We start from the raw sequence: 19,371 nt of genomic DNA on the forward strand, positions 1-19,371 counted from the left end.
GAGGGGCCGCGCATTCCGTGACAAGGCGCCCTAAACCGCGCGGCCATTCCGCACGGCTGGGTTTTCGAAGTCTAATACGGTGGATCTTCAATACTGCAAAGGCAATGTTTCCACACATGTAAACCGCCGCACAGGACGGTCACAAGAGTTTGACGAGCTCCTCCGCAGAGCCATAAGTGGCGGCGACGGGCTTCTCTCATGTCAGCCGTATCGCCACCGATTTGAATGTGGGGCGAATACCACCATTGTACGGAGACAAACGTACCGCGTAGGCTTTGGCAGCTGACGACCGACTCGTGTCTCTTTGCCCTCCCACGAATTTTTACTACTGGGAGAATGTACAACATAAGATCAAAAAATCAGCATCAATTTTAGGCATTCGTGTCATGCCTACAGCAATTCGCTTTTCCGTTTCTTTTTTTTTTTTTTTTCCTTGGCGTTGATTCGGCAGTTATAAACTCACCTTATAAAGACTGGTGAGCAAAAATTAAGGACAAAAATAACTTTCGCTTGATGTGCCACTTCCAAGAAACATAGCTCGATGAAACTTGGACTATATATAGAAAGAACTGCTACAGTATAGTAAAGAAGGAAACTGAAACATATACGCAATGAGACGACCAGAAATGACACTTTTATTCAAAGACTATAATTACACTTAAGTCACCGCGATTTATGGTGGTCCCCTGGACATAACAGAAGGCGGGACATGGATCTCAATAGGGTGTGTGATCACCACGGACGGTAATGCGTATTCTGCAGCGTGCTCCCATTCTGGCCATTAGTTTGGGAAGCAGTTCTTGTGGTAGGTCGTTTCATTCCTCCACTACCGCGGTTGACAATTGGTACAAGTTACGTGCTGCAATATGTCTCCCACCGCATCGCACACGTGCTCGATGGGATTTAAGTAGGGGGAATAGACAAGCCAATCCATCGTCGAATATCCTCTCGTGCCAAGAGTTCCTCCACCTATGCAGGTCGATGTGGTCGCGTATTGTCATCCACAAAACTGCAGTCAGTGCCGAATGCACATCTGAACGCCAGCCGCTGTGATCGAGCGGTTCTAGGCGCTTCAGTCCGGAACCGCGCTGCTGCTACGGTCGCAGGTTCGAATCCTGCCTCAGGCATGGATGTGTGTGGTGTCCTTAGGTTAGTTAGGTTTAAGTAGTTCTAAGTTCTAGGGGACTGTTGACCTCAGAAGTTATGTCCCATAGTGCTTAGATCCATTTGAACCATATTGTTTGCACATCTGAAAAGACGCACATGGGGAAGGAGTGCAGTGTTTCAATAACGATCACCGATGAGTGTAGTCTTCAAACTTATGAAGGTCGAAAACCCAATGTAAGAATATGTCTCCCAACACCATAACACCCGGAGCACCAAAAAAATGATGTTCGACAATGATCCTCGATGCATTACGTGGTCCCATGTCCAGCATTGTCGAACATCATCGTTTTGGTTTTCCGTTTCCGGCGGTGTTGGGAGGCATAATGTTACATGGGTGTACCGACCTCCAAATTTGGGAACACGGTACACTCACCAGTCAACGTTTATGTGACACCGTTTTCCTTCCCCACGTGTATCTTTTCACGGATGCATTCGGCCCTGACTTCATTTTTATGGATGGAAATACACTTCCGCGTCGAACAGCGCATGTGGTGGAGCTCTCGGAATGAGAGGATATTCGGTGAATGGACGGACCTAAATCTCATTGAGCGAATGTGGGGTGCGCTGGGTAGACATATTGCAGCACGTCCACATGCACTAACGACCATACAGCGGTTGTCTACCACCCTGGCGGAAAAATGGAACAGCCTACCACAGAGACTTCTTACCAAGCTTGTGGCCAGCATGGGAGCACGCTGCAGGGCATGCAGCGCAACCCGTGGTGTTCACCCTATTAAGGACCACATCCCATCTTTATTACTGTGCAGGGGACCGCCATAAATCACGGTGACTTCAGTGTAATTCTTGTCTTTGAAAAAGTGTCATTTCTGGTCCTCTCATTGCGTATTTCGTTCAGTTACCTTCTATACTACACTGTAGCAGTTCTTTCCCTGTCTGCTCCAAGTTTCATCGACTTACTTTGCTTGGCAGCGAAAGATCGTGCGAAAGGTACTTTCGTCCTCACGTTTTGTACACCAGTGTATTATACATTTACCATTATTGTTTTACAATATACCAGAGGAGTCACATAAAATTTGTATGCCTTTCATTTCGAGACCGATTCGAGATATCAAAATGAGGTTTTCGGCAAATGACAGTAGACAGAGGAGCGCGTAATTTTGGACCAGCTTGAAGCACAAACGTTTTTAATGCATTTATGAGCTTTTTAACGGCATTCAAAAATTCTTGAAAACACATGTGATGTGATATAACGCTCCTTAATGTTGGTGTTGTAATTTTTCATAAAAACATCCTAGAAATGTGCTACAATTGAAAGGCAATGCAACATCAGTCGGTTACTGTGATGTAAACACCGCCGTGTCATCTCAGGCTCCGCTTAACTGTTTACTTGTTTCTACAAAAGCTGTTCACTTAAACATTAGTATTCATATACATCTGAAATACTTTTCGTAAGCCCCATCAGTACGGTAGAAGTTAGCACAGACATGTACTACAGTCGTAGTTAACCTTGTATCTACGTCGGATAATGTTGGGCCAAGAGGAAATACATTTTGTTTTAGTAGCGCAGACCTATCGGATTCCAATAGCTAGGGCTGTAGTTACTTAATATTACTTGCCGACTTTTGGGAGACATTATAGTAGGTTTTGTTCTTGTTTTCTGACGTTCTTCTCAGCTTACTTACGCCAAACAAAACCACACTCCATAAAAAGAAACACATAACCAAACTTTTTCTCAGTTTTCTGTTCAGTTTTCCTGTTAAATGCTTCCTTAATCATGGTTGCTATGGCTAAACAAGCAATCATCAGGAAGAAGAAGCTACTATGCGGAAAGCTGAACAGGCAGCTAGGAAAAAGACTGATCAAATGTTTCTTTTTGTGGACTGTGGCTTTATACGGATCACAAACGCGCACGCTAAGGATTGGATTGGATTGTTTGGGGGAAGAGACCAAACAGCGAGGTCTTCGGTCTCATCGGATTAGGGAAGGATGGGGAAGGAAGTCGGCCGTGCCCTTTCAAAGGAACCATCCCAGCATTTGCCTGGAGCGATTTAGGGAAATCACGGAAAACCTAAATCAGGATGGCCGGACGCGGGATTGAACCGTCGTCCTCCCGAATGCGAGTCCAGTGTGCTACCACTGCGCCACCTCGCTCGGTACACGCTAAGGGAAGAAGACGAAAAAAGATCTCTGAAATGAGGACTTGGAGGAGGATGGGGAATAAAATCCGGACAGAAAGAGTTAAGAATGAAGAAGGATTAAAAAGGGTTGCTGAAAAAGACAAATATGACCGCAGATTTTGAAAAGAAAAGAGATCTGGTCCTGTCTAAGACAGTGCTAGCTGACAGATGATTTAGGGGACATGATGAAAGGGACAAGGAAAAGAGGGAGGAAAAGATACCAGTTGACAGATAAAGTTTGTAGTGCTGGACGAAAAGACCACTTGAGACACTAGTCTAGTTTTACTTCTGGAGGAGGTCGAGTGGATACTACAACACACACAAAATATTAGGTCACTTTATTGACGTTTGAGCAGCCTGAAATATTTAACAAGGAAGCAATCCATGTCCACGGGGAAATCGCAGTACTCGATAATATATCACACACAGGACAGAATGATAGTCTCATCTCAGTGTGCACCTGACTATGAACTTCGATGCGGTTCTTTAAGCGAGAGTGTCGTTGCGTTCTGACGTAAGTAGTCTCCTGGCAACGGCAGTGTAAGGAATCTCTTCAGGGCGTGTCTACGCCGACGTCTCTCTTTTTATGCTGCGTCAGAGGCGGGAACTGTCCTTACGGCTACGTCGTAAGGTACCAACTTGGACGCTGGGCCTCGTTCTTCGGACGACACCACAAAGCGGAAGTGCAAAACATTTACGTTATGACAAAAGAAAAGGCAGAAATGAAGCCAGTATTATGTAAATACCTAAGTAACGCGCAGAATAGCGAACTAAAAATAAATAAAATAAATCTTAATGGAACTGGACTGAAGTCAACAATGTTACTGGAGATCGCTTTTGTGATCCCGTGCCGGCCTCGCAGCGCACACGTACGCTGTATAGAAGCTGATTGCCTTGTCGGCCCCCTTGAAGCTGCACTGTGAAAGGTGCCGCCACTTCGTTATTCTGCCGCTGCGCCAGCAGTGGACGCGATTGAAATCGCTAACCGGGCCTCCGCGTCCCGTCGTGCTCTTCGCGCAAGATGAGAGTCCACGCGGCTGCACTGAATGCGGAAGGCGGCGCGGCACAGCGGCTCCAGCGGCGCGATCGTGAACGTGAACGGGAGCGTGCGGGCGCGCGCGACGTGTCCGCCATACGGCCGAGCAGCGGGCCGCGCCCGCTTTCTCCCTTCCGCCGCGCTGGAGACTCGGGGCCCTCTGCACCGCGTGCGACCCGTCAGGTTCTCTGTTGGCCAACACGTGTGCCGACCACACCGAGCACTTGCGACAGCTTTTACACGCTAAGTCGCGACGAGTGGCTCGCTTCCCTGGCCGGGATAGCACCTAGTCAGACCCGTGGAAGAAATCGCAGTTCACCCTAGGGTTGTCAGAATTACATTGTTAAGGTATTAACGACTGCGGGTTGCCGATGTACAGGATGTTCCACATACGACGCAAATGCTGTATCCGGCGTTGCATGGCAACCAATACCTGCGCATGCAAACTGCCATTGCCGAATAAGCTCCGGCTTAATGTTACGCATCTACATACACTATGTGATCAAAAGTATCCGGACACCTGGCTGAAAATCGGTAATGCTGGAATTCAATATGGTTTTGGCCCACCCTTAGCCTTGATGGCAGCTTCAACTCTCGCAGGCATACGTTCAATCAGGTGCTTGAAAGTTTCTTGGTGAATGGCAGCCCATTCGTCGCGGAGTGCTGCACTGAGGACAGGTATCAATGTCGGTCGGTGGCCCCTGGCACGAACTCGACGTTCCAAAACATCACAAAGGTGTTCTATAGGATTCAGGTCAGGACTCTGTGCAGGCCAGTCCATTACAGGGGTTATTGTCTTCTAACCACTCCGCCACAGGCCGTGCATTAGAAACAGGTGCTCGATCGTGTTGAAACATGCAGTCGCCGTCCCCGACTTGCTCTTCAACAGTGGGAAGCAATAAGGTGCTTAAAACATCAATGTAGGTCTGTGCTGTGATAGTGCCACGCAAAGCAACAACGGGTGCAAGCCCCCCCATGAAAAACACGACCACACCATAACACCACCGCCTCCGAATTTTACTGTTGGCACTAAACACGCTGGCAGATGACGTACACCCGGCATTCGGCATACCCAGACCCCCCATAGGATCGTCACATTGTGTACCGTAAATCGTCACTACACACAACGTTTTTCCACTGTTGAATCGTCCAATGTTTACGCTTCTTACACCAAGAGAGGCGTCGTTTGGCATTTACGGGCGTGATGTGTGACTTATCAGCTGCCGCTCGATCATGAAATCCAAGTTTTCTCACCTCCCGCCGAACTGTCATAGTACTTGCAATGGATCCTGATGCATTTTAGAATTCCTGCGTGATGGTGTGAATAGATGTATGCCCATTACACATTACGACCCTCTTCAACTGTCGGCGGTCTCCGTCAGTCAACAGACGAGGTCGGCCTGTACGCTTTTGTGCTGTACGTCTCCTTTCACGTTTCCACTTCACTATCACACTGGAAACAGTGGACCTAGGGATGTTTAGGAGTGTGGAAATCTCGCGTACAGGCGTATGACATAAGTGACACCCGGACACCTGACCACGTTCGAATTCCGTGAGTTCAGCGGAGTGCCCCATTCTGCACTCTCACGATGTCTAATGACTGCTGAGGTCGCTGATATTGAGTACCTGGCAGTAGGTGGCAGCACAATGCACCCAATATGAGAAACGTATATTTTGGGGGTGTCCGGATGCTTTTGATCACATAGTGTACTTACTATGCAAGCCACCGCACGATGCGTGGGAGAGGTTCCCTATACCTCTCGTTTCCTTCCCAATCCCGCTCACATGTAGAACGAGGGAAAAACGGGTATCTGTATGTCTTCGCACGAGTCCTCACTTTTTTTTTTATTTTCGTGGTCTTTACACGAAATGCATGTCGACAGCAGAAGGATCGTTCTGCAATCAGCTTCAAATGCCAGTTCTCTAAATTTTCTCAATAGCGTTCCTCGAAAAGGGAGAGAATCCCATTTGAGTTGCCGAATCGACTGCATAACACCTGCGGGTTGTTCGAATCTACCAGTAACAAATCTAGCAACCCAGCTCTCTATTGTTTCGATGTCTTCCTTCAATCCGACATGGTACGGATCCCAAACACTCGAGCAGTACTCAAGAATAGGTCGTACTAGCATTCTATATGCGGTCTCATTTACAGATAAACCACGCTTTCCTAGGTCTCTCCCAATAAACCGAAGTCGATCTGTTGCCTTCCCTTCCGCAATCATCACATGTTCGTTCCACTTCATATCGCTTTGCAACTTTACGCCCAGAAATTTAAGTGACGTGACTGTGTCAAGCAGGACACCACTAATGCTGTATCCGAATATTAAAGGTTTATTTTGCCTACTCATCCGCATTAACCTACATTTTTCTACATTTAGAGCTAGCTGGCATCAAGGGATCACAAATTTAGTATTGGAGGGCAGCGTGGAGGGTAAAAATCGTAGAGGGAGACCAAGAGATGAATACACTAAACAGATTCAGAAGTATGTAGGCTGCAGTAGGTACGGTGAGATGAAGAAGCTTGCACAGGATAGAGTAGCGTGGAGAGCTGCATCAAACCAGTCTCAGGACTGAAGACCACAACAAACAGCCAGTCATCACACCAACTACAAATTTTGTCTACGTCCTCTTGTATCCTCCTACAGTCACTCAACTTCGACGCCTTCCTGTACACAGCAGCGTCTTCAACGAACAATCGCACATGCCGCTCTCCGTGTCCAACAGATCATGTATGTATAGAGAAAATAACAGCGGTCCTATCGCACTTCCCTGTTGCACTCCTGGTGATACCCTTGTCTCTGATGACCACTCGCTTTCGAGGTCAACATATTGTTTTCCATTAATGCTCATATCTTCATTAACAGTCTGCAGTGTTGCACCGTGTCAAATGCCTTTCGGGAAGATAAAAATATGGAATATGCCTGTTGCCGTTCATCCATAGATCGCAGTATATTATGCGAGAAGAGGGCAAGCTGAGTCTGAGACGAGCTGCTGGGACAACGTGGTGTACCGGTTTCAGCTGCTAATAAACTGTACTTCGTTCATCCGTAGGTTGACAAAAAAAGTGGTTCAAATGGCTCTGAGCACTATAGGACTTAACGTCTGAGGTCATCAGTCCCCTAGAACTTAGAACTACTTAACCTAACTAACCTAAGGACATCACACACATCCAATCCCGAGGCAGGATTCGAACCTGCGACCGTAGCGGTCGCGCCGTTCCAGTCTGAAGCGCCTAGAACCGCTCGCCCACACCGACCGGCGTAGGTTAACAAATAAGTAAAAATTGTGCTATGTATTCCTCCGTTACCCCATTGGAGTCTCCTTCCCGCGGAACGTAAATCACGCCCTGTCATGCGTGCGGTTATTACGATACGATTGTGCTGCAGCCTCGGTGCTCTAACATTACCGTACCGCTGTATTTAACTCCGGCTGCGCTACCTTGTACGCCGCTGGGATCCGAGCTACGCGAGGATTAGGCTACAGCTCCAGCGTCAACATATCGTAGCAGTCCAACAACAAAACTTCAAATTCCGTGGTTATGAGCAGCAGCCCAACAGTATAACTTCAAATCCCATTTAGTACAGATTTTAACAACAATGAAATGACATACGGCTAAACCCCGCTGTAAAAATGTAAATGTCTTTGCCTGTGATTTCCTTCGAGGTGATCTGAGCCGCATGTCGGAAAGGGTGTTCTTCCTACGCGCACACTGCCCATCTCCTTGTGTATATGTGAGAGTTGTGTCGTAGGTGTATTTGCAGAGTGTAGGTGGGTGTAATGGATGCGCGTAATGCTAGGTTGATGATGATGATGATGATGATGACGATGATGAGAGAAGGGAGAGGGTGAAACTCGGTGCCGACACACAGCCTAATCCTCTCAAATAGCACCAAGCAGGCTGCCAAGCTTAACATCCTATCAGACAGAAGGATCACCATCAAGACTGCCATTGGCGCAATGAATCGCGATCAAGTAACTTTACGCCACCACCTTCACTCCCCTTTCTGTGCAAATACTGGCAGTGAAAATCTCGTCCATCATCAGGATTCGAAACGGCTTACCCGCTACTCGAGCGTCACATCGCAGGCGTGCGTTAACGACCTCGGCTACAGGTTTAACTCAGCTAATATGCTGCAGAAGGGATCAGACAGAAATCAAAAGTTAGAAAAGAGAACAAGTAGCAGACACAGGAAAACCAAACACTGAAGCAATAGGAAGCAATACTTACAGTCCTTGCCGTTCAAATCAGGATTCGAGGAATCTAGTTCGCAACTAGAGTTGGCATCTGCTACATGACTAGTAGCCCATGAAGAACAGCATCCAGCTACACAGTTCTCACATATCAACCAGACAGCACTTCTCAAAAAGTCCTCACAATTCCCTACAAACGCTATTTGCCTGTTTACTTTCATATATTTTTTTATTTTCGCGCACTTAATACCTCGACACAGAAACTCGGATAAACTGAGGAGTTATTTCTAGATTCTGCTGTATCAACAGCGATGGAATTTTTCCAAAAGATTCTCGAAGATATTAAGCAACATCTGTTTTTCGCTATTCTAATGCTTTTCCGCATCTATGTACCGCTGCAGATACGAACCAACCTCATACATTTTCACAGCACATACGATCAAGTTCACATGATCAGGACAGAGAAGAGGGCTGTCTAATGAGATTTGAAACAAGATCCACATAACTTAAACTTTAAACATGTTTATCGTCAAAAACAGTGGAAACTTTCAAAGTCTTAGTGTGCCTCATTGTGTCTGGAATAACAACGAAATGATTGATACATAAACAGAGCTTATTTCCAGTGGCGTCACATCTGGTGTAGTTGCACTGCGCCCAACTCAAAGAGTGCTGATCGGGCATTTGTTTACATTAGTGTTAAACGTGCGCTGATCAAAATACAGGCGAGTTGGTAACGGCCTTGAAAAGAAAACAGAAAAAGACGTTGCGCAGTTTAGCACTTGAGACTGCTGTGTCGGTAGCGTCAGCTTGCAGAGCTGTGCACAAACTCGAACTAAAGCCTTGCAACGTAACGACAGTGCAGCGACTGGCTAATTCACATAATGCAGTCTGAGTGTGATGGAGGTTGATAATGAAATACTCTTTCTTCCTGATGAAGCATGGATGTATTTATCTGGGTACCTGACCTCATAAACCAATCAACGTTTGATTTCTGAAAAATGTCATTAGTGACAACAACAGCCTCTGCATGGGAAATGCAGTACCACCAAAACCTCTCGTAATACTGTCATAGATGCATTGACAGTGTGTCCTCTTGCACTCTCCTTCAATGGAATAACAATAGGTCATTTCGTTAATTGTTAGTTCTCTGAAAAATATTCACATACAAATTACAAGTTTGAAGGAAAAAGATTTTTTGTTGTCTAAAATCGACCCGCCACAGTGTCTCAGAAACTGGTGCGTATGTAGCGATCGGAGCCTATAAAGTCGGGCGCACTGCTTGCGTCCTATATGAAAGAGCGAGTATTAGCGCATTATGTCTGGATAATCTTGCTGAATATAGTATGCATCACTAGAAATTGAGTTGTTAAAGTACTGAATCTCGTATAATATCACAATATCGCTAAGTTTCAAATGGCTCTGAGCACTATGGGACTTAACTTCTGAGGTCATCAGTCCCCTAGAACTTAGAACTACTTAAACATAACTAACTTAAGGACATCACACACACCCATGCCCGAGGCAGGATTCGAACCTGTGACCGTAGCGGCCGCGCGGTTCCAGATTGTAGCGCCTAGAACCGCTCGGCCACTCATAATTTGTATAGTCAATCACTGTTACGTTCTTCGTTAAAAACATTGTATTACGGAATTGTACGACACGTATAGTTCAAGAAACAGTGTACGCTATAATATTATTGGGCAGAAATAATTGGCCAAATATAAATAAACCGCCGGCCGCTGTGGCCGAGCGGTTCTATGCGCTTCAGTCCGGAACCGCGCTGCTGCTACGGTCGCAGGTTCGAACACTGCCTCGGGCATGGATGTGTGTGATGTACTTAGGTTAGTTAGGTTTAAGTAGTTCTAAGTCTTGGGGACTGATGACCTCAAATGTTAAGTCCCACAGTGCTCAGAGCCATTTGAACCATAAACAAAACCGCCTACACCCGGAACCAAACACACTACCCATTGCAATAATAGGGCGTCGTTGCCTCATTTTATTGAACAAATATTCTTGTCCTGGATTCAAGTACAGTGTCTCCATGTCGTTATTCGTTTACGTCCATTTTTTAGAGAACATAAGCACAGGATGCAATTTCATTACAAACAGATTTTGTACTGCTATTTTACAAGGATGCGAGCGATGAATTTATCTTCGCACTGCATAATCATACACTCGTATATTACCATTCTGTCGTTCTTGGAGCAATTTGTGAAGACAAATACTAAGGGAAAACTTGAAGCCAACAACTATTTTACATGGGATTCGTACCAGCAACGTCTTTTACTTACTGATTTCTTTTCTGCCTTGCATAACAGTGTGGTTCTCATTTCCAATGACTACGACGACATTGATTTTGTCTTTCGTAGCCTTAGATAACTCCAACTGTATAAGATAAGTGCAGTGTCGGCTCAATTGGTTGATTATTTATTTCATTTCCACGATCTTTCCGAGAGACAACTCTACATTTCGGATTTGGATGCAGGAAAGGAAAACATATTGTTTTCATTATTTTCTCTGTCTGGACGTTCGGATTTGGTTGCAGCATAAAATATTATCGAACAGACTGTTCTCGTTGCATTTATCTCTTTATCCTTCTCTTTCTGGATGTACGCTCCCGTCGTACGTGGTGGGATATACATTGAATACACGTAAGAATGAAAAATGAGAACTTGAGCGGCTGAACTTGTCCCTCTCGACTTCAGCCCGCCCGCTGATACATAGATTTCAATACAATCCACATTTACCCTAGGCTTTGTGAGCATTTTAAAACCATACGATCACCCGCATATGTTTGTCATCTTATTAAAAAAAAGTATATAATTTACACAGTCAATCAATGCATTCAGTGTCACAGCTAAAATTTTTTACTTACCTCTGGTCCGGACGTTGCTGAAGCTAAGATGTCAACGAACAGATGTCACTACCAATGCATCAGCACCTGAAACGAGAGATTTATATGGACATCACACTGCTTGAGGATGATAAATTACTGTGAAGTTGTAAGGAAATGTACTCATCGATTATATCTGACATGCATGTCTAAACATCAAGACACAAAAAGATAACATTAAATGGGTGGGATTTGAACTGAATAAGTATGATTTGAAGCACTTAACCAAAAGAAAATTAGGGAAAAATCACCGAACGAACTCGGATAATGATGCTGACCATCTTCCTCTGGAGTGAAAATCATTCGTTGATGCACTTGTTGCATTTCACTATTATTATTTAGATAAGTTTCATTTCCAGTGTTCGACTATTCTTTTCCTATTCTCTTTCAAATCTGGCTCCATAACGCAAGTCAAAAATAAAAACTCATTTTTATTTGCCTAATCAGAGATCCACAACTGTCAGCAAAGAAAACCACCAGAGATAAAACAAGTTAAATCCTTCTTTTTCGCTGATTACGTATTCCTTCAACGTTGCAACATAATGCAGATTTTATCGTGTTAAGTACTACGAGCCCTGGCAATTTTACGCTTCTCGTCTATCGCGATAGATGCTACCTATATCTCAGAAGTTGCTATACGTTTCTTCTGCTCTATACGATCACTGTTTCTGCTGCCTACATGTATGGCGAATTCCATCTCTTCATGACTTAGCGGAAAATCACAACATGGACGTCCAGTTCAAGATGGTTCAAATGGCTCTGAGCATTATGTGACTTAACATCTATGGTCATCAGTCCCCTAGAACTTAGAACTATTTAAACCTAACTAACCTAAGGACATCACACAACACCCAGTCATCACGAGGCAGAGAAAATCCCTGACCCCGCTGGGAATCGAAGCCGGACGTCCAGTCGAAATTGCATTGCAATGGACCAAAGCGGTCTGAATGCATAATTAGATCATTCACAAAGCGATAATACTGTGTTTGTGATATATAGACTGCCCAAGTCAGAAATAACAATTCTCTCATGCGGCATGGAGGAAATGAATTCATACAATGCCTTTCAGTAACAAAACAAAACTTTTTTGTCACTTTCGATTTAGCATCCTGTCACAGCAGCACCCTTAAATCTGGAGCAATAGCTCAGTTTTTACAACAATGTTTTTATGAGAACGAAGAAAGAAACGAGATGTGACTTTGTTGGAACAACCATTCTGTAATTCCCCGGGCAGTGCTTTAGGAACACAATGGAACATACAAATGAATACTGTAGAAAAATTTTAATACTGTCACTGTGCTCGCAAAGAGAGTCAGATTTCGATTTCCATGTTGAATCTATTTTTGTTGTTTCTTATACAATTTGCAAACGAATAATGGAAAAACTTTTTCATCGTGGACAATTCTCCATTTATGTACCTTATGATATTAGTACAGATGCATTCTCCTCGTAGCACCAACAAAACAACAATTCGAAGAATCTGTTTTTGTCATTTCTCCCATTTGTTCATCTTCCTGTATTTCTCACCCAAGTACATTATAGACGCACACGCACATGAGCTGACACCAAGACAGGACACTTAACTCTCGCGACGCAAAAGCAAGCAACACTATGTTTTGGTGCAGAGAATGTCAGTGCGTGCGTCAGTAACTGGTTTCAACATAGGCCTGTTGTCGCAAATGTGGCCGACCTTATTCACTGCAACGAACTGCTAGCGGTGTGGAAACACATTTGCCGAAGTTGCGAGTGATTTAACACGTTTAAGAATAACGCAAACAGGACTCAGTTACAACATCCTACGCGCACGGACCCGAGACGGAAGGCGACGGTAGAACGAAAACAGACGCTACTGCGCGCTAAACTGACTGTCGACCGCACTGTAACGGAGCAGCCTGAAATACGTCAGCTGCAATCTTAAAATTTTAATGTAACACCTTAAACCTCAATCAACTTCTGCTACGTGTCTAACATGCATGTTCAGCGTTTTCGGTATCGTTGCTTTCGAGATAGCGGAAAACTGGGGTGGAATGAATATTTATCAATTCCAAAGCAACCTGTTTCCAATAAGAGAGGCGGGAGAAAAGTAATGAGACTAGCAACACTGCGAGCGTTCTGTCAACGCTGTGTTGTCACTTGTCTAGACAGGTGTGTACATCCCTTCCACATGATCAGTTCCAAGCTTCAGTTCCGTGTTACCAAAATGGAACACCGGAATTTATACCAATGTTATGCCATCAAGTTTCGCGTAAAACTTGGGGAGCAGGCCGCTGTGGTCGAGCGGTTCTAGGCGCTTTAGCCCGGAACCGCGCTGCTGCTACGGTCACAGGTTCGAATCCTGCCTCGGGCATGGATGTGTGTGATGTCCTCAGGTTAGCTAGGTTTAAGTAGTTCTACGTCTAGGGGACTGATGAGCTCAGATGTTAAGTCCCATAGTGCTCAGAGCCATTTGAACCATTTGAAACTCGGTGAATCCGCGAGTGTGACTTGTAAAAAGGTCTATGGGGAACATTCATTATCAAGAGCACAAGCTTTTCGCTGGCACAAATCATTTTTAGAAGGCCGAGGACACGTTAAAGACGAATCTCGCTCAGGGAGACCTTATTTATCAAAAACAGACGAAAACGTCGAACGTGTGCGTGCCCTTATGAGATGAGACTGACGTTTAACAATAAGGTTGATGGGTGAAATGTTTAACACTTTCACAGTAAATTAAATTTTGACCGTGTTTACTCGTGCGAAAAGTTTGTGCCAAAATGGTGCTGAAAATCTTGACAGCTGAGCAGAAGACCAATGAAAGAAACGTGTGCCTTGATCTTTTTGAGAGGACTGCCACTGACCACGAATTGTTCATTCGTGTGATCACAGGTGATGAATCCTGGATTTTTGAGTACGATCCTGAGACAGAATAGCAAAGTGAGGAGTGGCACACTGAGACTTCTGCCGGAAAAAGATCAAATGAGCAAATTAAAGATCAAACATTGCTGATTAGCTTTTTTGACTGGGATATGTCGTGCATAAAGAAGTTGTTTCTCCTGGGCAAACTGTCAACCAAGTGTTTTACAAAAATGTCCTTGAAAGGCTCAGCAAAATGGTGAATCAAATGAGTCTGGACATTGCAGAGAAGTGGATGCTGCATCAAACAACTCCCCATGTCACATGGCCATTTACATCAAGGATTTATTGACCTCAACGGGTATTCCTTTTGTTCCACAGTCCATACCCCCTATTCATCTTATCTAAGGCCTTGTGATTTTTTTCTTTTCCAGAAATTGAAAAATGTCTTAAAAGGAACTTATTTTGGGACTCTAGAGAACATTCGAAAGACTGCGACCGACATGTTAAAGGCCCTACCATTAGAAGCATTTCAGCGCTGCTACCAGTACTAGGAACAACGACTCCGCCGGTGTACAGCTGCTGAAGGGAATTACTCTGAGGGGACAATATCGTTGTTTGAAAAAAAATAAAAACTTTTGAAGATAAAAAATCAGTCTCGTTACTTTTGTCACACACCTCGTACACTGCTGGCCATTAAAATTGTAATATCAGACTAAATGGTAAAAAATGAAAATTTACTTATTGTGCTTCTACTGTACAGTGATTTGAGGGTCTAGAAAGTGCGAAATATATTACACGGAGGTGACACATCTGGAAGCAACAATTATTCTAACCCGGATGGGTACTGAGGCGAACTGGAGATCTGAGAGATCGTGAAGCCGTCTCTCGGCATCCCATTTCCAAATGTTTGCAATGGGTGTCAGGTCTGGAGAGCTGCTGACCAGGACAACCGTCTAACACCCTTTGTATCGAGATAGGTCAGAAGGCATAGGAGGTATGTAGTACTGCATTATACTGTTGAAAGATAACGTCACACGCGAGACTTCGAAGATGGCGAAGTGCAATCTGGCAACACTCGTCCTTCTCCTCGGAGCCTCCACACAGGGATACATCTTCCGTCATATTGTACTGGAACATACTGAAGAGACAATGTGGTTCCATTCCTGTGCCCTGTGTTTTCGTTGGGGCGCCTCTCTTTGCTGCCTCGTCAAGAGAAGCCGCAACAGCGGTCGACGTGCTGACAGTTCGTGGTGCTCCAGACGTCGTCCCAGTGTGCGTGCGGATTTTGTGTTGCTATAAACAAATACATTCCCTGGCTCAAGGTACGTAGCTGTACGATTCTGCACGGCCGAGCGAACAACATGTTCGCCGCGCGGGATTAGCCGAGAGGTCCGAGGCGCTGCAGTCATGGGCTGTGCGGCTGGTCCCGGCGGAGGTTCGAGTCCTCCCTCGGGCATGGGTGTGTGTGTTTGTTCTTAGGATTATTTAAGTAGTGTGTAAGCTCAGGGACTGATGACCTTAGCAGTTAAGTCTCATAAGATTTCACACACATTTGAACATTTTTGAACAACATGTTCATCCTTCGGGGCTGCTGAAATCATGTTTGGCTTTGACAAAGGCCTTACTGAAACCGTCGATTACATATACGCATGTCAGTTGTCGGATCCCGACCAACACGGAAAAGTAAACCGTTCTCTAGTTTAAGCAAAGATTCCGCCGATGTCGAATTTCGATTTGTCTTCATTGACATTACTCCTTACGCGACGCATAGCACATTTTCTTCTTTAAAAACATGAACACTGGATGCTATTTTCTGAACGAGAAATCCGCTGCGTTATGTTTCCTTATTTTGTTGGTCTTATTCCTACTTGATTTGTGTGGTTGGACTGAAATGCTAATCATTTGCGTATCCTAGTTGTGGTATACGCTACACTCCAACTTGACATTTGTTTCATGCCGCCTTCATGGCGTTCTTTGAAGCTAGCAAATGTACCTCGCGCGCGAATTTCTTCACTGGGCTATCGTCGTAGCGCCAGTCAGAACACACGAGAACGATATGAGATGTCCGGGGCTTCTCGTAGGCCAGTTAATCGACGTGAATGAGCGACTCGAGAGAGGCACGCCGGGGCCAGTGGGTGTCACACAGATCCAGCGTTACGTAAGACAGCTGGCTTGCATATCGGCATGCGCAAGGACGGACGGCGGCGTGGCATTGCCACCCGAATTAGCGCGGCCCGCGGCGCTATCGGGGGCAGCGGGCGCCTCTGGCGGGCCTACGTGCCGCCCCCGGCGTCGCCGCCGCCTCCGCCTCCGCCTTCCGCGCTCGTCAGTGAGGCGTCCCAGCCGTCAACTGCTGCGGCAGCCACCATCACGCTATGTAAATACACTGACAAAAAAAAATCCCAACACTAAAATATAACTAATGTACGGCAATGAAATTTCGGGAATACATTTGTCTGGGAAACATATTTAAGTAATTAATATTGAAACATAGCAGGTTAAGGTAAGCGCGAGATCAGCCATTGCAAATGTGAATTGCGGGTGCATTCTACATCTACATGGATACTCTGCATATCACATTCAAGTGCCTGGCAGACGGTTCATTGAACCACCTTCACAATTCTCTATTATTCCAATCTCGTATAGCGCGCGGAAAGAATGAACACCTATTATCTCTCTGTACGAGCTCTGATTTCCCTTACTTTATCGTGGTGATCATTCCTCCCAATGTAGGTCGGTGTCAACAAAATATTTTCGCATTCGGAGGAGAAAGTTGGTGATTCGAATTTCGTGAGAAGATTCCGTCTCAACAAAAACGCCTTTCTTTTAATGATTTCCAGCCCAGATCCTGTATCATTTCTGTGACACTCTCCCCCATATTTCGCGATAATACAATACGTGCTGCCTTTCTTTGAACTTTTTCGATGTACTCCGTCAATCCTATCTGGTAAGGGTCCCACACCGCGCACTAATATTCTAAAAGAGGACCGACAAGCGTAGTGTAGGCAGTCTCCTTAGTAGATCTGTTACATTTTCTAAGTGTCCTGCCAATAAAACGCAGTCTTTGGTTAGCCTTCCCCACAACATTTTCTGTGTGTTCCTTCCTATTTACGTTGTTCGTTATTGTAATACCTAGGTACTTAGTTGAATTTACGGCTTTTAGAATAGACTGATTTATCGTGTAACTGAAGCTTAACGAGTTCCTTTTAGCACTCATGTGGCTGACCATTAATAACTGGTGTAACTGCCAGAATGTTGAATGCAACCATGCAAACGTGCATGCATTGTGTTGTACAAGTGCTGAGTGTCAGTCTGTGAGGGGACTGATGACCTCAGATGTTAAGTCCCATACTGCTCAGAACCATTTGTCGGTCTGTATGATGGAGTTCCATAACCGTTCCGCTAGATGGTTAATTCTATTTATAGATGATGCTGGAGTTCTCGTCCGATGATGTTCCATGTGTGCTCGATTCGAGACAGATCTGGTTATAGAGCAGGCCAAGGCAATATGCCGACACTCCGTAGAGCATGCTGGGTTACAATAGCAGTATATGAGCGAGCGTTATCCTCTTGGAAAACATACCCTGGAATGCTGTTCATTATGGCAGCACAACAGGTCGAATCACCGGAAAACATACCCTGGATTGCTGTTCATGATGATAGCACGACAGGTCGAATCACCAGCCTGACGTACAAATTTGCAATCACGGTGCTCCTGCGTTCATACGAAATCGCATCCCAGACTACAACTCCAAGTATAGGTCCAGTGCGTCTAGCACACATACAGGTTGGCTGCAAGCCCTCACCTACCCTCCTTCTAACCAACACGGGGCCATCACTGGCACTGAGGCAGAATCAGCTTCTATCGAAAACCACAGCAGATCTTCACCCTACCATCCAATGAGCTCTCGCTTGACATCGCTGAAGTCGCAAATGACGTTGGTTTGGGGTCAGTGGAATGCATGCTACAAGGCTCTGGCTCTCCTTGAAGTAACCGATCTGTAACAGTTCGTTGTGCCCCTGTGGTGCCAATAGCTTCTCAAATTGCTGCTGCGGACGCAGAACGATGCGCAAGAACCATACGTCGAACACAATGGTCTTCTCTGTTGGTACTGCCAAGTGGCTGTTCGGAGCCCAGTATACTTGGGACCGTACATTCTCGTGACCACCGCTGCTATCTGTCATGTACAGTGACTACATTCCTGCCAAATCCTTCTGCAGTCTCGCAGAAGAAACATCCAGCTTCTCGTAGCGCTATTTCACGACCTCGTTCATACTCAGTGAGGCGTCGATAATGGCGTACTGCGCATAAATGGCGAACAGACTCCTTATCGTATGATTACATAGATTCCTACCAGTCTCTGCAAGCAATTACATTCATTAAATATCTGAGAGTATTCGATTAAAGGCGGAACAGCCACAGAACACTAGGCAATGCAGACGCCAGACCGAGATTCATTGGAAAAATCCTCAGAAAGTTAAATCCACCCACGAACGAGGTAACTTACAAAACCATCGTTCGACCGATATTTGAGTGTCACCCATCAGCCAGGGATCCATTCCAGATAGTACTGAAACGGAAAGAAAGATGGTCTGAAGAAAGACAGCGTGTTTCATCCGAGAGTCGTTTAACACAAGATTACTAAACTCTCGAAAAATTTAAGATTGCAGTTGGTATCAATCCGAGGTTCTCGCCAATCTGATATTTACTGTTTTGTATGTGACATACGACTGGAAACCGTACAACTGTAAAGAGCTAGTGCAATTTATAATAGTCTAGTAACATTTCCCTCTTCAGTGTTCCACGGTTAATAAGGGCGAAAGCGTCACCCAACACTTGTGGCACCCGCTAAAAAACGGGCGTTGTGCATCACGATAACTTTTATTGGCAAAATTCCGAGAGTGTACGTTCCTTGATGAGTCAACCAATAAATTTCTTCTATCCACATACAGGGAGTCCCACAAAGGGGTTTACACCGGTTGAACTTCAATAACTCGAACAGAAACAACAAAAACTATGAATTTTTAAGTCACACAGATGGACACAACGTTACCGAAGATGTTTAAAATGTCCTCAATCGGCAATTTTACATCAGTCACTGTTCCTTAAA

The sequence above is a fragment of the Schistocerca serialis genome, chromosome 4, assembly GCF_023864345.2.
Source record: "Schistocerca serialis cubense isolate TAMUIC-IGC-003099 chromosome 4, iqSchSeri2.2, whole genome shotgun sequence".
NCBI lineage: Eukaryota > Metazoa > Arthropoda > Insecta > Orthoptera > Acrididae > Schistocerca > Schistocerca serialis.